The following is an 18,145-nucleotide window of genomic DNA, read 5'->3' as shown; positions in this document are numbered from 1 at the left end:
CACTTCAGATGCTGGGCGATCCAGACAGCAGCAGCTGGACCCAGGGACGTGGACGTCAGCGCAGCACTGAGGCTCATTTACAAACGAGGAGCTCCAGGGCTTGGCAGGCAGCAGTGGGCACCCCTCCCCAGTGTCAAGGCTCCAAGCCTGGAGGAGGGTACAGAGGAGGCAGCGGCAGTGGAGGGGCTGCTGCGAGGGCAGGAAAGGTATTTGAGGTCGAGGGCACCTATCACTGAGCACTTACTCTAAGTCAGGTCCCTAGGAAGCCACGGACCTCATCTTCTAAGGTTAAGTGGTTACTGAGCTATTTCCTCTCTCCAGGTTCAAGGGTGAACTGACTCCAGACCGGGTATCTCTGACTCCAAAGCTTTCTCAACAGAATTGGGAGATAGAGGTATGAATTTTATATTGTAGATGAGGAAACTGTGGCCCAGAGATTTTAAGTAACTTATCCAAGGTCACACAGCAAAAAGGTAGTGAGAGTCACACCGTTCCTAGAATTTCTCACGTCCTCATCTGCACAATTTGAACACACTGACCTTGCCAGGATGCTGTGAGGACCAGGTAAGTTGACACGTGTAAACCCTCTCCACTGTGCCTTATGCACAGTCAGTACCCAATCAGTATTAGATCATTCACTCGGTCTCCTACTGACATTTTCCAGGAACCGTATGTCCCTCATCATATTCCAGTAAGAGAGAGCCAAAGGATGGGAAATGACCTCAGACGGTCGCAGGTCCTGGCAGTTTCCTCACAGGATACCAGCGCCTCCCGTCATTAAGCTAAGATACCCCTGCCTGGAAGCTCTCGCCATGCATCACCGACGCGACTGGGTCCAGCACAGATTTCTGTTTCGAAAACCCGCTGATGATGCTTCAAAAGATGTTTCAAGTCTCTTGTCAAGAGTCTGACCTGTGGCGGCGAAGTGGGTAAAGCCTCGACCTGGAAATGCTCAGGTCGTCAGCTCAAAACCCAAGCCCCGTCAAGGAACATATGAGAAGCAACAATGAGTTGATGCTTCCTGCTTCTCCCTCACTACCTCTCCCTCTCCCCCTTCTCTCTTCGTTCCCTCCCTCCCCTCCCGCAGCCAGTGGATCAATGGGTTCAAGCGTCGGTTCTGGGCGCTGAGGACAGGTCAGTTAATTCGAGCATCGGCCCCAGACAGAGCTTGCCAGGTGGATCCCGGTGGGGGCGCATGCGGGAGTCTGTCTCACTATTTCCCCTCCTCTCACTTAAAAAAGGAAAAAAGTTATTTAAAAAAACTCTCTTGCCAAGAGATGCTCCAAGGAAAATGTAAAGCTGACTCAAAGATCACTGAGAGTCTACAGTCAGCTCTATGGTAACTAAATGATAAAACAACACCACTCCCCAGTCACTGAAGTGTGTGGTTGTGAAGTTTTCATTTCTTCTCAAGTAATGAGTCTTTTCAATAAAGATGATTCACTAAGTGATATTTAATATCTAAACCTTTGTAAGGCTTTTCATAGAAATAAATTCAGGAATGGGGGTGGGAATTGTGCATTCATCTGGTGGGTGAAGACTGGCTCTGAGGGGACTCTACGACACTGGATTTGGTGAGTGTCCTGTGGTCACATGGCTTTCACTGTTCCTATCATAAACTACAGCCTTATAACTACCTTTGTATTTGGTGTTCTTCCCTTTGTTTGCATTGTCCCCTCAGAATGAATACCCCAGAGTGGGACGCTTGGCTGCTTCCTCCAGATTTTCCGCTCATTCTGGGTGATTGATGGCCACCTGTTCAGAATCAGTAGGGCTTCTGGGAAACGGGGGGAGGTTCATAATAGATACCAGGTGTAAATAATACCATATGGCATTCCAATTTGCATTTCTTTAAGAATACAGGGGTTACGACAATCTCGACATACGTGTTTTAAGTTTATGATGCTCACTCCTATAAATCTTTAAAAAATTGAGACGTGTGTTTAGACTTAGGCCGTGAGCCGACTACATGGGCGAACTAGTTTGGTTGTGTGCGGCGGAAGAATACGCAGTAACGCAACATATGAGTGAGGCAGCTGGCTTCCCCTAGTTTGCCTGCCTACGCCGTCTTGGACTGTTAAAAGCACAAGAGTTCTGTTTGTGTTGCTTTGGTTTGCAATTTTTTGGCCCTTATCATGGCTCCTAAATGAAAGTCAGAATCTTCAGATGGTAGTGCTCTGAAGAAGAGGAGAGCCATCATGATGGATGTCACAGAGCTACTGGCATCACACGGAGAGGAGCTGTCTGCTGAGGACCTTGTTCAGCTGGAGAAGCAGCTGAAGAGGAAGAGATAGAAACCTCAGAACCCAAAAGATTTCCTACCAGGGTTTGGCAGAAGGTTCTTCTATGGTAGAGGACGGGTTGGCAAAATTTCAGGCTGAAGACCCCAGTGATGACAGATTCAGTAAGGTCTACAGAGCTGTTATGGACGCCTGGCAATGCTATAGGCAGATTTTGCAAGAGAAGAAGTCATCAACCTTCCAGACTAGCCTGGAACAATTCTTTAAGAAGGTAGAGAGGCCTGCAACAGACCCGGAACCCTCTACATCAGCTGCTTCTCAAATGAAACACCTAGAGTACAGGTGGAATCATCCCCAGCGTCTCCTGCCTGTTTCTTAGACAATCCTGACTCACCTGACCCAGTATCTCCAGCACCTTCTGCAGGTTCTCCTGCCTCTCCAGCTTCCTCCTCCCAAAAGGTCACTCTCTCCCACCTTGCAATGCCCCTTCCAGTGTGCAGGGCAACCACAGGAATAAAGGTAAGGAATTTTTTTTTACACTCATTTTTGTCATTTTTTTTCTGTTAATACAGTAGCGTGTGCAGTACAGTATATTTATATCCTTTTCCTTTTTCTGTGGCTTAGTTGTGTTTTTATGTTCTAGATTATGATTTTACAGCTGTGTTAGTATAGGTATGTGACTTAGGCTAGGGCAGTGGTCGGCAAACTCATTAGTCAACAGAGCCAAATATCAACAGGACAATGATTGAAATTTCTTTTGAGAGCCAAATTTTTTAAACTTAAACTATATAGGTAGGTACATTGTTAGTAACTTAATTAGGGTACTCCTAAGCTGGCCTTTACTAAACACTCAAGGGGCCGAAGAGCCGCAAGTGGCTTGCGAGCTGCAGTTTGCCAACCACTGGGCTAGGGTGTGTTTCAACTTACACCAAAATTTGGGTTACGTCACTGTCAAAGGAACAGAACTGTGTCGTAACCTGAGGACCCCCTGTATCCTGAGATTCTTAATAGACTCTTAGAAACACCAGAGGTTCCTGAAAAGTGTTACTTAAGAATAAATATTCCACACCTGACCTGTGGTGGCGCAGTGGATAAAGCGTTGACCTGGAAATGCTGAGGTTGCCGGTTCGAAACCCTGGGCTTGCCTGGTCAAGGCACATATGGGAGTTGATGCTTCCAGCTCCTCCCCCTTCTCTCTCTCTGTTTCTCTCTCTCCCTCTCTCTCTCTCCTCTCTAAAAATGAATAAATAAAAATTTTTAAAAAAGAATAAATATTCCATCTTATGAGAAAAGGAAGTTGATTCTGAAGGGATCTGAGTAGGTCCCCACTTGCCTTTTGGTACATCTCTTGCATTGTGAATATACTACACCAGCGGGACAGTGAACAGAACCTGAATCTCAGCTCAGTACACTTTCACGAAGCAGACTCCCATGCAATCGCCTCCCGGCCAGAAACAGAACACGGCCGGATCCTGCATGCCCCTTTCCAATGACTACCTCCTGTCTCTGTCCAAAAGAACACCTCTGATTCTACAGTTTATTTGATAAACAAAATTTTTATTGATTGATTTTAAAGAGAGATGAAGGGAGACAGAGAGAGAAAGAGAGAGATAGAAACAGTTATTTGTTGTTCTTCTTATTTACGCATTCATTGGTTCATTCTTTTATGTGCCCTGACCGAGGGTGGAACCCATAAACTTGGCATTAGGGGATGATGCTCCAACCAACTGAGCTACCTAGCCAGAGTTATAGTTTAGTTTTTTAAACAGTGATATTTTAGTTTGGCCTGTTTGAAATGTTCATGATCCTTTGTGTCGGGCCTATATTATGTTTGTAATAGTCACCCATGTGGCTTCATGTGGCTTCATTTTCATCTACGTAGTGCTCCATTACAGAAATGTACCACAACTTACCTGTGCTATGTTTGAAAAGACTTTTGGGTTGTTTTTAGTTTGGGACTATTTCAAATAATGCCGCTAAGGACAGTCATGGGCATGCCATTGGGTTTGGTGTCCAGCATGGCCAGCACACTTCCTGTCCAGGTGCACTCCAAGGTCACAGGTTCAATCCCCCATCAGGGCACATCTGTGAAGCAACCAATGTGTGCACAACTAAATGGAACAATGAGTTGCTGCTTCTCTCTCTCAAACCAATGAAAAAATTATTAAAAAAAAATTTTTTTTTTTCTGAAGTGAGAAGCAGGGAGGCAGTCAGACAGACTCCCGCATGCGCCTGACCAGGATCCACCCGGCAAGCCCACCAGGGGGTGATGCTCTGCCCATCTGGGATGTTGCAACCGGAGTCATTCTAGCGCCTGAGGCAAAGGCCACAGAACCATCCTCAGCGCCTGGGCCAACTTTGCTCCAATGGAGCTTTGGCTGCGGGAGGGGAAGAGAGAGACAGAGAGGAAGGAGAGGGGGAGGGGTGGAGAAGCAGATGGGCGCTTCTCCTGTGTGCCCTGGCTGGGACTCGAACCTGGGACTTCTACATACCAGGCTGACGTTCTACCACTGAGCCAACCAGCCAGGGAAAAATTATTTTAAATTTAAAATAAGCCCTGGCCAGATAGCTCAGTTGGTTAGAGTTTTGTCCCAAAGAGCAGAGGTTGCTTGTTTGATCCCGGTCAGGGCACATACAGAACAGCTTAATGTTTCTGTCTTTCTCTCTCCCTTCTTGTCTCACTAAAATCAATTTTAAAAATTTAAATTAAAATAGAAAAATAAAAAACACAATTCTCTGTAACCAGCTGGAGCTTCTTGAAGATGAGTTCTGTGTCTGGTTCATCTCTAGTGTGTCTGTGACTCCTCCGGGCTGTGACACCAGGTGTGGCTGATGTGTAGCAGACATTTGTGTGTGCGGCTGCCTTCCCTGCCGTCTCCTACTTATACTTTAAGGCCGCCCCGTTGTACAGTGTCTTGGGGGAGGCAGTGTCATGCCCTTTTCACCGGAGCTGAGGAAACCAGACCTTTTCTCTACCAGCCCTTTTCTCTACCAGCCAAGTGACATCTGCTGCCCGAGCCCAGCCTGACCATGCCGCCTGCCGCCTGGCTCTCTGGAATCACCGCATTCTCGTCCACTGTCCTAAGTCCTCCCGCTTCCACTGAGAGTGAGAAGAAGTCCTCCCTGCCCTGGAAACATGATTGTTCTGTAGCTTGTTTAAAATCTGCTTAGTTGTACCCTGCAGAACCTTCTTGTTTAAAATCTGCTTAGTTGCCTGACCTGTGGTGGCGCAGTGGATAAAGCGTCGACCTGGAAATGCTGAGGTCGCCGGTTCGAAACCCTGGGCTTGCCTGGTCAAGGCACATATGGGAGTTGATGCTTCCAGCTCCTCCCCCCTCCTCTCTCTCTCTCTTTCTCTCTCTCTCTCTCTCTCTGTCTCTCCCTCTCCTCTCTAAAATGAATTAAAAAAATAAAAATAAATGGTTAATTTAAAAATCTGCTTAGTTGAAGTATTATTTCTTTATGTCATTAAAATTCGCTCATGCAAGAAGGAAGAATAAAATTAGCCCAGGATTTCTGACTGCCAATCATGAAATTTGGGCCATAGTCTCTACCTGGATTTACTTTTTGGACATGTCATGCATCCATTTATATATTTTAAATAATTTTCTTTTTCCATTTTCCTCCTTACTATATATAGGCTGTGGTTAATCTTACCATTTAGTATTGGGGTTGGCAAACTTTTTCTGTAGAGCCACACAAAACTATACAAGTCCTGTCCACCCCCGGAGCCCTGGTGTGATAGCTCAGTTAGTTGGAGCGTCATCCTGATATGTGGAGGGTATTGGGGGTCATCCCTGTCCAGGGCACATACAAGAACAGGCTGATGTATCTGTCTTCCTTTCTCTCTAAAATCAATAAATACAAAAAAAAATTCTGCCTGGCCCTGGCTGGTTGGCTCAGTGGTAGAGTGTTGGCCCAGCATGTGGAAGTCCCAGGTTTGATTCCCGGGCAGGGCACACAGGAGAAACACCCATCTGCTTCTCCACCCTTCTCTCTCTCCTTTCTCTCTCTCTCGTCACCTACTGCAGCCAAGGCTCCACTGGAGCAAAGTGGCCCAGGCACTGAGGATGACTCCATGGCCTCCGCCTCAGGTGCTAGAATTGCTCCAGTTGCAACAGAGCAATGCCCCGGATGGGCAGAGCATTGCCCCCTAGTGGGCATACCGGGTAGATTATGGTCAGGCTCATGTGGGAGTCTGTCTCTCTGCCTCCCTGCTTCTCACTTCAGAAAAAAAAAAATTTCTGCCCTCTAAAAAAGCCACATAGTAAATATTGTAGAATTTGAGAGCTATTCACTTTTTTTGGCAGTGAATTAACTTCTGTCTTAGACAATTCTAAAACAAATGTTATTCTTGGCTGTGTGCTAAGGATTGGGCACTGAAATTTGAATTTTGTATATTTTCATGTATCATAAAATATTCTTTTGACTTTTTTCCAACCATTTAAACATGTAAAAACTCTTCTTAGCTCAAGAGCCATAGAAAAATAGGCAGCAGGCCGGATCTGGCCCACAGACTGTAGCTTGCTGACCCCTGATTTAGCATGTAGGTGATGGAATATCACCAGGGGTACTTTGTTGATACTGGGGACACATTAGCTTGACTCCCTGCACTTAACAAAAGATTAATGGACTTTATAGGTTTACAGAAAAATTGAGTGGAAAGTGCAGTTTCCATATACCGTACTGCCTCCTCCCCTATTATTTTTATTAACATCTTGCATTGGTGTGATCCATTTGTTACAGCTGATGAACAGATACTGATATAGTATTATTACTGCAAGTCCACAGTTTGCATTAGGGTTCACTGTGTTGTACATTCTTGAAGTCTGACAAATGCATGTCACATAGAATAGTTCTGCCCTAAAAATCCGCTGCGCCCCACCGAGCCACTCACTTCCTCCCCCTGAACTCCTGGCAACCACTGGTCTTTTTATTGTCTCCGTAGTTTTATCTTTTCAGAATAGTATATAATGGGGTTCTCACAATATGCATTGTTTTCAGATTGGCTTCTTTCACTTAGCAATATGTATTTAAGGCTCCTTCACTTTTTTTGTGTGTGGCTTGATAGTTCATCTATATGTATCACTGAGTAACTCCACTGTATGGTTGTACCATAATTTATCCATTCGCCTATTGAAGGACATCTTGGTTGCTTCCAAGTTTTGACAATTACAAATAAAGCTGCTATAAAAATTTCTGTGCAGGTTTTTGTGTGAGCATAATTCATTTGGGTAAGTAACAAGGAGCATGCTTTCTGGATGGTTAAGAGTATGTGCTTAGCTTTGTAAGAAACTGCCAAACTGTCTTCCAAAATAGCTGTATCATTTTGCATTTCCATTGGCAATTAATAAATTCCTGTTGTTCGACATCCTTGTCAGCATTTGATGTCAGTGTTTTGGATGTTGGCATTCTAATAGGTGTTTAGTGACATTTCATTGTTTTGTGTTTAAAATATTTTTAAAAGATTTTATTGATGAGAGAGAGAGAGAAAGGAAGGAAGGAAGGAAGGAAGGAAGGAAAGAGAGGAGGGGAGGGGAGGGGAGGGGAGGGGAAGGGAGGGGAGGGGAGGGGAGGGGAGGGAGGGAGGGAGAAGGAGAAGGGGGAAGAAGCAGTAAGCATCAACTTGCAGTAGTTGCTTCTCATTTGTGCCTTGACCGGTTAAGTCCAGGGCTTTTTGTTGTTGTTGTTGTTGTTTTGTATTTTTGTATTTTTCTGAAGCTGGAAATGGGGAGAGAGACAGTCAGACAGACTCCCGCATGCACCCAACCGGGATCCACCCGGCACGCCCACCAGGGGCGACGCTCTGTCCACCAGGGGGCGATGCTCTGCCCCTCCAGGGCGTTGCTCTGCTGCGACCAGAGCCACTCTAGCGCCTGGGACAGAGGCCAAGGAGCCATCCCCAGTGCCCGGGCCATCTTTGCTCCAATGGAGCCTTGGCTGCGGGAGGGAAAGAGAGAGACAGAGAGGAAGGAGGGGGGGGGTGGAGAAGCAAATGGGCGCTTCTCCTATGTGCCCTGGCCGGGAATCGAACCTGGGTCCCCCGCATGCCAGGCCGACGCTCTACTGCTGAGCCAACCGGCCAGGGCCTGTTGTTGTTTTGTTTGTTTGTTTTTGTTTTTGTATTTTTCTGAAGCTGGAAACGGGGAGGCAGTCAGACAGACTCCCGCATGCGCCTGACCGGGGTCCATCCGGCATGCCCACCAGGGGGCGATGCTCTGCCCATCTGGGGTGTTGCTCTGCCGCAATCAGAGCCATTCTAGCGCCTGAGGCAGAGGCCACAGAGCCATCCTCAGCACCCGGGCCAACTTTGCTCCAGTGGAGTCTTGGGTGCGGGAGGGGAAGAGAGAGACAGAGAGGAAGGAGAGGGGGAAGGGTGGAGAAGCAGATGGGTGCTTCTCCTGTGTGCCCTGGCCGGGAATCAAACCCGGGACTCCTGCAAGCCAGGCCGACGCTCTGCCACTGAAGTCCAGAGTTTTGAACCAGCGACCTCAGTGTTCCAGGTCAATACTTTATCCACTGTGCCACCACAGGTCAGGCCGTTTGTTTTTTTTATTTTGCAGTTCTCTGACATGTGATGCTGAGCATCTTATGCTTTTTTGCTGTCTGCCTATATTCTTTGGTGAGGTGTCTGTTTAGATCTTTTGACTATTTTTAAATTGGGTTGTTATTGTTGAATTTTAAGAGTTGTGTATTTTGAATAGTCCTGTTAGATACATGTTTTGCAAATATTTTCTATCAGTCTGTCACATGTCTTTTCACTCTTTTACAGTGCCTTTCACAGAGCAGTCTTAAATTTTAATAGAACTCAGCTTATTAATTTTTCTTCCATGAATTGTGCTACTGGTGTGCCTAGATTTTCTCCCAGGTTATCTTTTTAAAATTTTTTTATTTTTTATAAGAGAGAGAGATACATAGACAGAGAGAAAAGGAGAAGAAGAGAAGCATCAACCTGTAGTTGCAGCTCTTTGGTTGTTCACTGGTTGCTTCTCATACGTGCCTTAACTGAGGGGCTCAAGCCAAGTCAGTGACTCCTTGTTTAAGCCACCAACTTCATGCTTTAAGCCAGCCATCATAGGATCATGTCAATGATCCCATGCTCAAGCCAGTGACTCCATTTTCAAGCTGATGAGCCTGTGCTCAAGCCAGAGACCTTGGGGCTTGGAACTTGGGTTCTGAATGTCCCAGGTTGACACTCTAGCCACTGCGCTACCACTGGTCAGGCCTAAGTTACCTTGTGGTAGTTTTGTGTTTTACATTTACGTCTATGATACATTTTTAATTTTTATGAAGAGTGTGATTTGTGTCTAGATTCAGCTTTCTTCATGTAGGTGATTAGTTGTTCTGATGCCATTCTTTGAAAAGACTGTCCTCTCTGTATTGAATTGCCTGTTTCTTGCCAAAGATCAGTTAATTCTATTGTGTGGGTCTATTTCTGTGCTCTCTCTATTCTGTTCCATTTATCTATCTTATCTATTCTTTAGCAAATATGACACCGTCTTGATTACTGAAGCTTATAGTAAGCCTTGAGGTTGAGAAGTTGAGTAGTGTCAGTCCTCCGTTTTATTTTTGCCTTTTTTTTTTGTATTTTTCTGAAGTGAGAAGCAGGGAGGCAGAGAGACAGACTCCCACATGCACCCAATCCAGATCCACCTGGCATGCCCATTAGGGGGCAATGTTCTGCCCATCTGGGGCGTTGCTCCGTTGCAACCAGAGCCATTCTAGTGCCTGAGGCGGGTGGCCACAGAGCCATTCTCAGCACCCTGGCCAACTTTGCTCCAATGGAGCCTTGGCTGCAGGAGGGGAAGAGAGAGACAGAGAGAAAGGAGAGGGGGAGGGGTGGAGAAGCAGATGGGTGCTTCTCCTGTGTGCCCTGGCTGGGACTCGAACCTGGAACTTCCACAGGCCAGATCATCGCTCTACTGCTGAGACAACCAGCCAGGGCCTGTAACTGTTCTTCAATATTGTGTTGGCTCTTCTGGTTTTTTTTTTGTCTTTCTATATAAACTTTAAAATCAGTTTGTTGATAGCCACAAAATAACTTTCTGGAATTTTGATTGAGATTGCATTGAAGCTATGGCTCAAGTTGGAAAAAACTGACTTTTTAACAATACCCAGTCTTTCTATCCATAAACATGGAATCTCTCTCCATTTATTTAGATCTCTGATTTGTTTCATCAGAGATCTGGTGTATATTTTGTTAGATTTACATCTAAGTATTGCTATCTTGGGGGTCACTAAGACAAATAGTATTGTTTTTAATTTCAAATTCTAATAGTTTATTGCTGTACATAGGAAAAATTGACTTTGTATATTAATTTAGTATTCTGAAAACATAATGTAATTGCTTTAGCTTTCAGTTTTTCTCTTGATTCTTTGGGATTTTCTAGAGCTCATCATGTCATTTACAAATACAGTGGTACCTTGAGATATGAACAGACCAACATACGAATTTTTTAAGATGCGAGCTGTGACTCAGTCCGTATTTTTGTTTGAGAACCGAGTGAAATTCTGAGATACGAGTCGTGATTCGGGAAGCTGCCACTAGTTGGCTCATGGGTCCAGTATCAGTAGTTTGATATACGAGTTGACTGACTTACGAGCTCGGTTACAGAACTAATTAATTTTGTATCTCAAGGTACCACTGTAGTTCTATTTCATCTTTGTTAATCTGTGTACATTTTCTTTTCTTTTCTTTTTTTTTTTTTTTTTCATTTTTCTGAAGCTGGAAACAGGGAGAGACAGTCAGACAGACTCCCGCATGCGCCCGACCGGGATCCACCCGGCCCGCCCACCAGGGGCGGTGCTCTGCCCCCCAGGGGGCAATGCTCTGCCCATCCTGGGCGTCGCCATATTGCGACCAGAGCCACTCTAGCGCCTGAGGCAGAGGCCACAGAGCCATGCCCAGCGCCCGGGCCATCTCTGCTCCAATGGAGCCTTGGCTGCGGGAGGGGAAGAGAGAGACAGAGAGGAAAGCGCGGCGGAGGGGTGGAGAAGCAAATGGGCGCTTCTCCTGTGTGCCCTGGCCGGGAATCGAACCCGGGTCCTCCGCACGCTAGGCCGACGCTCTACCGCTGAGCCAACCGGCCAGGGCCTTCTTTTCTTTTCTTGTCTTACTGCATTAACTAGGATTTCCAGTAAAATGTTGAATAGCAGTAGTGAGAGGGGACATACTTGCCTTGATGCTGATCTTAAGGGAAAATCATCTATTTTCTCACTATTATGTATAATGTTAGCTGTAGGTTTTTTGTAGATTTCATTATCAAGTTGAGGAAAACTATTTCTAGTTTGCTGAATTATCATGGATGTTAGATTTTTACAAGTGCTTTCTCTGCATCTACTGATATGCTCATGTCATTTTTCTTCTTTACCCTGTTCATGTGGTTAATTGGTTTTCTAGTCTTGCATACCTGGAATAAATAGCAATTGGTCATGACATATACACTGGATTCTATTTGCTAATATTTTGTTGAGGATTTTATTTTTTTTTATTAAAAAAAAAATTTTTTTTTAGCCTGACCTGTGGTGGTGCAGTGGATAAAGTGTTGACCTGGAAATGCTGAGGTTGCCGGTTCGAAACCCTGGGCTTGCCTGGTCAAGGCACATTTGGGAGTTGATGTTTCCAGCTCCTACCCCCTTCTCTCTCTGTCTCTCTCTCCTTCTCTCTCTCCTCTCTAAAAATGAATAAATAAAAAGAAATTAAAAAAAAATTTTAAAGACTTGATTCATCCGACGGACAATATGAACTGAGGAGCGGAATGGAGACAGAGGCCAGATCAAAGGATCCAGAAGGAAAGTGGACAGAGGGAAAGGGTAGGGTAATAGGATGGGATGAGAGCAGGAAAGCAAATCCTGGAGGGAAGGGGGGATGGCGCTATGGGGAGAGAGACCGGGGGATGTACTGGGGAACATGGGGAGGGGAGGATGTATTTGGGGGACACTAGAATCTATGTAAACACAATAAATTAATAAAAAAAGACTTTATTCATTTGAGAGAGAGAGAAAGAGAAGGGGAGGGAAGAGCAGGAAGCATGACCTCCCATCTGTGCCTTGACCAGGCAAGCCCAGGGTTTTGAACTGGTGACCTCAGCATTCCAGGTCAATGCTTTATCCACTGCGCCACCACAGGTCAGGCTTGTTGAGGATTTTAAAATCTATGTTCATGAATATTGGTCTGTAATTTTTTCTTGTAATGTCTTTGTCTGATTTTGGTATTGGGGTAATGCTGATCTCATAAAATGAGTTAGGATTAATATACAAGTCAAATGCTTTCTTATGTACAGCAATGAAAAATTAGAACTCAAAATTGTAAACAATACTGTTTACATTAACATCCTTCAAAAAGGCAATACTTAGATATAAAACTAACAAAATATGTGCAAGATCTCTGGTCAAAGAAAGCAAAGATCTTGTATTCCTCTGCTTGTTTTCCAGAATGAAAATTGGTATAGTTTCTTCCTTAAATGTTTGGTAGAATTAACCAGTGAACCATCTGGGCCTAATGCTTTGTTTTAGTTATTATTGACTCAATTTCTAAAAGTAGATTTAGGCCTATTCAGATTATCTATTTCTGTGTTAGTTTTGGTAGATTGTTTTTTGAGGGATTTTTTCCATTTCGTCTAGTTTATCAAGTTTGTGGAGATAGTTATTCATAATGGTTTTTATCCTTTTAATGTGTGCAGGATCAGTAGTGATGGCCCTTCTTTTCTGATACTAGTAATTTTTTTTTGTTGTTTTTTAACTAGTTAGCCTACTTAGAAGTTTACCAATTTTCTCAAAGAATCTGCTTTGCTATTTTTGGTTTTCTTTAGACTTGTTTTCAATTTCATTGATTTCTGCTCTAATTTTTTTTTTATTCATTTTTAGAGAGGAGAGAGAGAGGGAGAGAGAGAGACAGAGAGGGAGAGAGACAGAGAGAGAGAAGGGGGGAGGAGCTGGAAGCATCAACTCCCATATGTGCCTTGACCAGGCAAGCCCAGGGCTTCGAACCAGCGACCTCAGCATTTCCAGGTTGATGCTTTATCCACTGCGCCACCACAGGTCAGGCTTCTGCTCTAATTTTTCTTTCCTTTTGCTTACACTGGATTTAACTTGCTCCTTTTACTAGTTTCCTAAGACAGAAGCTTATGGATTTTAGAAATTTTTTTTCAAATAGGTGCATTTAATGCTAGAAACTTCCATATAAGAACTGCTTTTGCTGCACTGCATAAATTTTGATAAGCTGTTTTCATCTTAAAGTATTTCTCAAGACCTGTTTGACCCATGTTATTTAGAAATGTGTTTAATCTCCTGATATCTTGGGATTTCCAAGCTATCTTTGTTGATTTCCAGTTTAATTCTACTGTGGCTGAGAACATACTTGGCATTTCTATTCTTTTAAATTTGCTAACGTGTTTTATGGTCCAGAATGTGGTCTATCTTGAATGTTCCATGTAAATTTGAGAATGTATATTCTGCTGTTAGATTATTTTGTCAACTAGATGTTCATTATCAGCACTCTTCAACTGTCCACATTGACTTTCTGCCTGCTGGATCTGTCAATTACTGATAGGTGTTGTCTTCAACTGTTAAGTGTTTTTTTCCTCCTTGCAGCTTGTTTTTTTTGACTCATACATTTAATTTCTTGTTGTTTGGTGCATACACATTAAGGATTTTTATATTTTCTTGCAGAATTGAACCTATAATTATATAATGTTGCTCTTTATCCCTGATAATTTTTCTTGTTCTGGTGTGCTGTCTGAAACTAATATAGGCAGTACAGCTTCCTTTTGATTAGCGTTACCATAACATCTTTCTCCATCTGTTTTTAGTTGTTTCTATATTTAAAATAATTTTAAGCCTGGCCTGTGGTGGCGCAGTGGATAAAGCGTCGACCTGGAAATGCTGAAGTCGCTGGTTCAAAACCCTGGGCTTGCCTGGTCAAGGCACATATGGGAGTTGATGCTTCCAGCTCCTCCCCCCCTTCTCTCCCTCTGTCTCTCTGTCTCCCTCTCCTCTCTAAAATGAATAAATAAAAATAAAAATAAATTAAAAATAATTTTAAGACAACATATAGCTGGGCCATTTTTTTAAAAATTTATTCTGATAGCTTTCTTTTATCCACATAATTGACATTTGAAGTGATTACTAAGTTTAATATTTACCACATTTGTTACTATTTTCTATTGCCCTTGTTCTTTGTTCCTATTTCACCTTTCACTCTTTTTTGGGAGGGGAGAGGAGCAAGGTTATGCACGGAAAGGTCTGTGTGGATTTTGGGTATCCAGCGGCAAACTGTAGTGGGCCTTTATTTCTTTGGCTGCTTCTTTTTGAAAAATTATTGAGTGTATTTTTGTGTTAATGGACTGTTTCCCACTGTAGAAGCTAAAATGTACCATCTTCCTTCTCTTCACTCTGGCACCTAGGATGTAGAATGACGACCTAAGCTTGGACAAATGGGCACTCCCAAGCAGGTTGTTGTCTTCATTAGAGGATGAAACAAGTTACCCACAGCAGTGGATTAGTGGTATTATCCTGCAGCCACTTAGAAAAGCAGATTGTCTTGTGGAAACCCTGCTTGACTTGAACCTGGGTTTAAACTCTAGCTTTTATGACACCAAGCAAATGTCTTCCTAAAACTTCATAAGGGACAATAGTGCAGCCAGCGCAAGCACTGCATTAGTAACCTGTTTCTGCCTATGAAGGGCAGGTGAGTCCCTTGGAGTGATTTGCCCAAGACAGCGAACACGGACTGGCCGATTATATAGCCCACAGAAGGCATTCAGTACTGATACCATCATGGGCCAAGTAGGTCTTGAAAATTCCACAAGAGGGGTCTTGCTGGTCTTACTCATATGTGGGGTCCAGTACCATAGAACAGAGCTTAGCTTATACAAGCAAATATTAAGCTAACACTGTTGGAGGTGGGGGGACATTCTGCAGCAGTCTCTTCATCTGCCATCGAGCCCAACAAGGCTGATCCTAGGGAGGTGAGAACAAGATGAATAACATACGTGAAAGCACTATCTCTGGTGCACGTTTGGAACAGATGTTTCCAAATCTTTCTCCTGATTTTTTTACCTTTCTTTTCAGAATCTAAATATACTGGGAAAAAATGACTGCAAATCACTTCTTTGCATACATGGATTCCAAACTGATAGACTTAAGAATCACACATGCTAATAAATTGGTTAGAATGTGCCTTAAACATTTGAGATAACTTTCCAATGCTCATGATGTTAAATGACAAATATAATGAAAAATGATATATGTTTAGAATGAGTGGGCTCTGACCAGCTGGCTCAGTGGTAGTGTTGGCCTGGTGTGTGGATGTCCAGGTTCAATTCCTGGTCAGGGCACACATTAAGTGACCATCTGCTTCCCCACCCTCCCCCTCCTCTTCTTGCCCTCCCACAGCCATGGCTCTGGTTCAGGTGAGTCAGCCAGGCACTGAGAATCTTAGTGGAGCCTCCGCCCCAGAGGCTAAAAATAGCTTGGTTGAAAGCATGGCCCCAAATGTGCAGAGCATTGGACTGATGGGGTTGCTGGGTAGATCCCAGTCGGGGCGCATGCGGGTGTCTCTCTGGCTCCCCTCCTTTCACTTGGAAAAGAAAAAAAAAAAGTATGAATGGATAGGAACGAAGCTTGAAAGAGAATTTCGAATATCAAGAGGTATAAGGTCAGAAATAGTAAAATTCAAGTAAATCTGTAAAATTTTTGAATCTGTGCCCTGGCCAGGTAGCTTGGTTGGAGTGTTGACCCAATACATGGAGCTTGTGGGATCAATTCCCAGTCAGGGCACATACAATAAATCAACCAGTGCAGGCGGCCCTGGCTGAGTGGCTCAGTGGATAGAGTATCATCCCAGCATGACAAGGTTGCAGGTTTCATAACAGGTCAGGGCACGTATGACAGGTAGCCAGTGAGTGCACAACTAAATGGCACTAAGTGGAACAAGTTGATACTTCTCTCAAATCAATGGGAAAAAACGGTGGAATAAATCAGTTTCTCATCTCTCTAAAATCATTAAACAAAAATAAAATAAAAACTAAACTTGTGAAGAAAAAGAAGAAAGCCGGCCCTGGCCGGTTGGCTCAGTGGTAGAACGTCGGCCTGGCGTGCAGAAGTCCCGGGTTTGATTCTCGGGCAGGGCACACAGGAGAGGCGCCCATCTGCTTCTCCACCCCTCCCCCTCTCCTTCCTCTCTGTCTCTCTTCCCCTCCCGCAGCCGAGGCTCCATTGGAGCAAAGATGGCCCGAGCAATGGGGACGGCTCCTTGGCCCCAGGCGCTGGAGTGGCTCTGGTCATGACAGAGCAACGCCCCGGAGGGGCAGAGCATCGCCCCCTGGTGGGCAGAGCTTCGCCCCTGGTGGGCGTGCCGGGTGGATCCCGGTCGGGCGCATGCGGGAGTCTGTCTGACTGTCTCTCCCCGTTTCCAGCTTCAGAAAAATACCAAAAAAAAAAAAGGAAAAAGAAAAGAAGAAAGCCCTCCTTACAGGGATAAAATCAGGGAATGCTTCATTTTTGTCACCTACTGGGTGACACACGGTCCGAAGCAGTGGCACCTGTGCCTGTACTGGTTGAGTCATCACCTTGTCAAGACACAAGAATGGAGGGAAAGCTCTAGGGTGAGGTTCCTGGGTTTGGCGGCCCAGTCCGTTCCTGAAATTCCGTTTCCAGAACCACTCACTCACCTGCCCCAGCCCATTCCTCAGAAAGGCTTCACCGTCCTGGATGACCTGCTGGTCCTCCCAGCTCACGGGTGACCTTTCTTCCACTTGCTGTACTCACAGCCTTTCTTCAGGCCCCACAGCTCCTGCAATCACTGCACCCCAAGTGCTGGCTTCCCTGCAACTCCCAGCTCTTCCCACAGCACTGCTCCACCCACATCCTCCTGTTCAAATACTGGTTCCCAACGCCAAAGGCCAAATTCCTCCTCCCAGCATGTAGAGCCCTCTGCGACCCAATCTACGTGACCCAACTTCTCTTACCCAGTCAATCTCCAGGTTCCCAGGTGCCCTGTCCTATGCTTTCCCCACTGCATGGCGCTGCTCAGGGAGGGTTCTTCCCACAGGAATGCCTCACAGCCCACATTTCCAAAGGTTCAGCCTAAGTGCTGATACCAAGATGTCTAATTCTCACTTTACTCTTGTGGTGTTTATCATTTGCAACCAGATTACAAACTCTAGCAAGGCAAGAAACACTGGATTTTCCTTCCTAGTGAGTCCTATGGGGTGACCTATAGAAGGCCACAGGATAGGATTTCCAATCTAGGAACAGCCCCTACTGCATTCAGAGAGCAGTCTGACAAGTAGCTCTCTCTCCTCCCAAGCTTGTTGAAGCATGTGATGAATGCCTTCTGGCTTCTGAACAGTCCAAGGATGGAGACCAGATTAGAGTCACTGTATCTCTGGTTTCTCTTAGAGCTGGGCCACACAAAGAATGCACAGAATGAGAGGGACAAAGTTAATCCAGCAGTTGTTCTTTCTGGATTTTGATTAGTCCAAATCTTAAGGTGATAAGGCCTGCTACTTTAGATTCACGACTATTAGTTCAAACAGCAAAAAAGAAAGAACTCTATGTTTATGAAGAACTCATTTGATGCTTGACCAGTAGAAGCACAGTGGATGGAGTGTCAACCTAGGATGCTGAGCTCCCAGGTTTGAAACCCTGAGGTTTGAGCACAGGCTCATCTGGCTTGAGCACAGGATCATCAACATGATCTGATGGTCACTGGCTTGAGCCCAAGGTCGCTGGCTCAGCTTTAGCACTCAGTCAAGGCACATATGAGAAAGCAATCAATGAACAACTAAGGAGCCACAACGAAAAATTGATGCTTCTCATTTCCCTTCCTCTCTTTCTCTCTCCCCCTTAAAAAACAAAACAAACTCATCTGGCTGGTGATGCTCCAAGTTCCCAAACGGATT

The sequence above is a fragment of the Saccopteryx bilineata genome, chromosome 3 (assembly GCF_036850765.1).
Source record: "Saccopteryx bilineata isolate mSacBil1 chromosome 3, mSacBil1_pri_phased_curated, whole genome shotgun sequence".
In the NCBI taxonomy this organism is placed as follows: Eukaryota; Metazoa; Chordata; class Mammalia; order Chiroptera; family Emballonuridae; genus Saccopteryx; species Saccopteryx bilineata.
Note: the sequence above shows the minus strand (reverse complement) of the source record.